The sequence below is a fragment of the Hibiscus syriacus genome, unplaced genomic scaffold, assembly GCF_006381635.1.
Source record: "Hibiscus syriacus cultivar Baekdansim isolate YM2019G1 unplaced genomic scaffold, ASM638163v2 tig00001674_pilon, whole genome shotgun sequence".
NCBI lineage: Eukaryota > Viridiplantae > Streptophyta > Magnoliopsida > Malvales > Malvaceae > Hibiscus > Hibiscus syriacus.
The window spans coordinates 486,854-492,853 of record NW_024061880.1 but is presented as its reverse complement, the minus strand read 5'-3'; positions in this window follow the sequence as shown (position 1 = coordinate 492,853).

Below are 6,000 nucleotides of genomic sequence, written 5' to 3'. Positions count from 1 at the left end.
TTTTCTATTTTTCTTTTCTTCTAAATTCATCATGCAATATCTACCTATATATGCATGTATGCTTTTATTGTGGTTGGACAGTCCTTGATTCAGCTCCACGTGCGGTGCTCTTTATCATTCACTCATAAAAGCAGTGGAGTCCTGAGACTCAGGGCCCATCCCCATAACACTCTCTCTCCATCGTTAAAAATTTAAAGAGTAAAATACACCAAAAGTTAATGAACTATAATCAAATGATTGTTTTGGTCATTAAATTTTCAAAATTTTATAAATAACTATTAAATTTATCACATTATTATAAAATTTGTAATGTTAGAATAAGTGTAAAAGTTTGATTAATTTAATGATATTTTGTATCAATATCAATTCAATAAAATTTAATGATCATCTTATAACTTTTACAAGTTTATCAATTAAAATAATAATTTTAGTATGATTCAATGATCTTTAATGTATTTTATCAGAGAAATAAAAAACTATATATATATAATCTTTATACCTGTTATTATAATATCAAGTGATTACATTCAATTCTTGTAAAGTAGTAATGATTGCCTCTTGCCTTTAATCTTAGTTTTTTTTAAAGAGAAAAAGGGTTTTCAATGCGATTTCCCCATACATAATATAATACAATGAAAATGATTAATATATGAACCTACTATGTTGGATGTGAGAAGAAATGGTTACTCGAGCTAAAATTTCAACCAAGCATGGTATCAAATTTGCCTTAATCTCTCTCAATGACTTGAAAGTTTCTGAGTTTTAAAGAATGAAATCAATGGTGAAGGCTAGCTAATGAAAAAAATCTGAGTCATACCCAACCCTTTTCAGGTCTCCATCGTTGAACATGTGAGCCATACAGTCTGCAATATTACATAAACATATGTGTGTGTGTAGTAGACATATGTGGCTGTACAAGTATTGTTTAAAAAGCTCATATACCCAAAGTTTCCCCATTTTTGCCATAAAAAGGGTTTCTAACTCATTTTATTTTAAAGTTTTGTGTAGTTGTAGGAGGACCATTTTCATAAGATCAGTGGTCTAAATCTTGGGACCAAGTGACTTGTCCAGGATGAAATTGTTGTTCAAGAAGGTGAAAGAATAACCCCTTTTTTGCCTATTATGATTTTAATATATATATAATTGTGGATAGGTATAAACATAAATTTATATTTGATTTTTTTCAGCTGCAAATAGTGAAAATGATATATTAAGAGATTTGTGAGCAATCATATAGTCATGTTGAATTAAACGTGTATAAATTCATTTGTTTATGCACACCAAAATTAATTATATAATTAAAGTCTATGATAGTAATATGAGAAAGACCCTTACAGGCAGCATCCATGAAGCATGAGTGAGAGAAGCAGCATGTGGGTAAGAGGCCAAAGTGTAGCTTAAAAGGGAACAAAAAACAACACATAACAACAGCCGACATACCTAACTCTTATCTTATCCATTCCCCCTAATCATACCTTCTAGTTTTGACTGTCTAAACCACGAATCTGACTTTGATTTGGTCATTGTTTTACTACGTGTAGATCTAATACCACAAAGCGCTACGTTTTCATTTCAGCCTCGAAAAATGGAACCATGGCTTCTTGGTCTAACACGTTTCACTTTCGATATTTGCTTAGTTTTAAAAGCACAAATATATTTTATTTTTCTTACAGGGAAATTAATGATTCTTTATATGGAACCAATAATGTGGAGGTTGTACCGCTATTATAAAGCCAACAACATATCCCTCCTCAACCCCAAACAATTTTATTACATGTTTTTCTTTTAAAGAAAACTGAATTAACATAACTTCAAATTTAGAGCAACACCACAGTGTTGTTTGCATTCAGACAAATCAATCTAATTATTAACAAAAAATATCCCATAGAAAAGAAATCCCATGAATAAGATTGAAACTTTCTCTATATTATTGAGTAAATAAAAACTAACAAAGGATGATTTTCTAACTCTATTTGTAGTAACTGATTGCAAATATTAAATTCTTTGAGTCCGCTAGAACAAAAAATATATCTCCTAAAACATTTATATGAATTTCATAATATATTCGTTTTATTCAGTTTTCATTAATAGGGTTAATTTCAATGGTTACGAACCGCTGCAAGTTTTATAGAATTTGAATTTATGTTTACCGATCTACTTTGAAGTCTCAGCTCATTCTGTTATCTCTAAAATATCTTAAAAGTATATAATTATTCAAATTTAAAAAAATTCGAAAATTTACAAATATGTGAATTCCAGCTCACATAATGCAATGTCCTTCTCCAGTCCCTCTGTCGAAGATGGTGGGTGGGCTGACAGTGCCACATCACTCTCGACAGTTGAATCTTCTTAAACTTAAGGCTGATGTCATCCACATACACCTCTTACCACGTGGCACTACTGCCAACCCCTTGTTCTTCCCTCCAAAATCTTAGGGCTGATCTCATCAACACAATCCACAAAACAAAACAAAAAAAAGTTAAAAAATAAATGTATAAAAAATAACCATTAAGGGTGCGTTTGGTTCACGGAATGTAAGATTATCAGTGGGAATAAAAGATTACCAGGGAATAGAATTACTGGGAATGTTACATTACTGTGTTTGGTTGGTTTGGCAGGAATGTAAGATTACAGTGTTTGGTTAGAGGAATGAAAGATTACTGAAATGTATATTTTACCAAATTGTCCTTGTTCTATATTTGTTTTTTAACAAGAGAAATTCTAAATATTTAAATAAAAATTATTTATATAAAAATTCTATTTGTTGATAATATATTATTTGAGTATTTAAATATATCATGTATTATTTTAATTTTAATTAATATTAAATTTTACATAATTTATGTAAAAATATATTAAAATTTTACATCAATATTTAACTAAATATTTACATTGTGAAAATTCTTCATAGATATTCATAATAATAAAAAGATGTAAATTATTTTTGTTATCTAAGATATAATATTAATTATATCTTCTATATACAATAATTTATTTATTTATCTTTTATATTTATATTTAATTATGCATACTTTATCATTATTTTGATCTCATTAATTTATATTACAAAAATATAATTCAAATAAGTAAGAAAATATAACACTAAAAATCATATTATCTATAATTTTATATTTCACCGTCATTCATCATTATCTTTGTTAATATTTTAATAAAATATTGTTGTCTTCTCATTGTGCTTTAAAATCCATTATTTTTTGCAATGCTTAAATAAAATAAAATAAAATATTGCTTTTTCTGTTGTCTCAATGGATCATGTGTAAATCTTGCATACAAAACAAATACAGCTTAGTTCTATAGAAGTTTTCTTCCTCTCTGGAAATGAAACTAATGGCAAATATGGGTTATGCCATTTTGTAATGTAGATTTCGTTGTTTTTTTCTTGGGATGTTTTCTAACACCCATAACCCGTATAATTATACCTATACAGATTATAGATGTTATCCGAATTTCTAAAATCATTTTACGATTCGAAAGCAATTTAAAATTTATCTTCTTAAAATGGTAAATGATATTATAAAAGTATCATATCATATCATATAAAATTACGTTTCATTATAATAATTTAATTCAAAATATTTTTAATTATGAATAGTGAATAGTACCCGAATAGTGAACAGTGAACAGTGGGGAATCGATTCCCTGTAGCAGGGGAATCGGTACCCCTTTAACAATCTGGAAATTTTTCTTAAAAACCGTGGTTACTGTTCATACTACAGTAACTTCCGAAAATTTACATATAAATTCATAAAAATTAACCTTTCATCACTATAAAAATTTCCAAAATTAATTCAACAAATAAAGTGAACATTTTCAAATTACATGCCACTATCTAAAATCAAATTTCACAATAGGATGTCTTACTGATATTGAAATATACCTCTCGATGCTTGATGTCGTTCTGAACTCTTTATTCTTATTCTTTGCTTTTTACCTACGCGTGAAAATCATCACACGCTAAGTATAAACTTAGTGAGGCAATTTAAAACATTTAACAGTGCAATACAATTCATGCATGATTTTCAATATCAAATATCAAATTTCCATAAAATCATTTTACTAACATATACAATATTTTACCATGATCAAAATAATATAAAATCTCTTACCATTTATCCCATAAGCTCGTAAGCTTATTTTAACAAAATACTTACCATTTAAATTCCATAAGCTCGTAAGCTTATTTTTCCTATATACTTGCCATTATTCCGTAAGCTCATAAGCTTATTTGCATGGTTACCATTTATTAACCAATAAAACATAATCCATAGCCAATAGCCCAATATTAAACCTTGAGGACCCTGAGTATACGAGTAAAATACCTGAACCGTAGTGCTAAACCTACACTAAGCTTACGCCATAGTGCTAATCCGGACAATACACATAAGGTCGTGCCCACCACCTACACTAAGCTTACGCTATAATGTTAATCCGGACATAAACCTGCACTTAGTGTCCTTACACACTATAGTGCTAATATAAACCTGCAGCTGCTATACTCTATGGCATGCCAACTATACCCTGTCCCTCAATGACTTACTTTGGGCATATAGTCTATTTTATTCGATCCATCCATGGCAAAGTATATTATCAATATTTAACAATGGGGCAGTTCATACCCGAAATAACATTCATGGTAAAAATCATATGCAAAAATCAGTGATCAATGCATTTAAATTTCATCCACTAACATATCAATGTCAATTTTATAAAAAATGATATAAAATCATGCTGATATAAACAAGGTTGACTTATCGCAAGTCTTCCTTATGATGTATAAAACATCCATGTATAATTTCATGCATGTATTGCACTCATCTTGACACTTTATGTCTTTCAAAATATTTGTGCCTCACTATTGTCCATAATATACCCTTTTTATACTTGACTTGCTTCAATTGCAAATCAACAATGATCTGTATAAATCACAAATTCATAATAATCCATATGTTAGTATTTTACTAACATAAATACATTCCACCATATCTCCATACTATATTTGAAATTCATCATCTATCAAAATATTCAACTCTTAATAATTCCTTATAACATTGGAACCAACTTTTCCAATTTACTCAAAATGGTCTTCACCATTTTACCACTTAAATTCTTAAAACCAAAAATTCCAACATTGAAATTATTTTCATTCAAATGCTTTTACAAAAGCATAAATACATTTAAGTACCCCAACTATGCAATTGTTGTACTTAAATCACCAATCATTTCAATCTTCCCAAAATAATCAATTTCACATCTAACACTCATTTCAATTCTCAAACAACAATTTCCAGCATAGTACATCAATTATACAACTCTTACATAACAACCCATTAATTTTCCAGAATTCAGACCACTCGCACTACCCTTAAAGAATCATTATTCTGTATTGATATAGACACTGGAATTCAATTCCGTTTCTTCCGTTAAAAACTAGACTCGAATATGAATCTATCCATATAAAGAACTACTTTTAATTCATTCTGTATAATTTATGGTGAATTTTCAAAGTTCACCAACAAAATCTGTTTTGTACAGAATTTTGCTGTCCGACTTTTCTGACCTTTCCTTAGTTAAAAATTCATATATATTTGTATACAACTTGAAATTGATCCCCGTTTATTTTAAACAAAACTAGATCCATATATGAACACAATATATAAAAATAATTCCAAATTATTTTTATATATTTTCTGGTGAATTTTCGAACCTACTTCCAGAATCAAAATCCAAACTGTTTTCTTTAACTTCATCCTTAGGTTCTTCATCATTTCTTACAACCAATTCTTTAAAATCACTTAAATCTTCAAAACCCATAAAACACAAGAATCAAAATCCCCTTCATCAACTCAAGATAGATTTGAACATGAAACCCTAGTAATATTCATGTCAAAATGTAGAGAATTGAAAGTAGAATATTTTTCCTAACCACACTTAGTTAAATTCTCAAGAAATAGCTTCAAAATTGAAACTAAAAATGCTTAC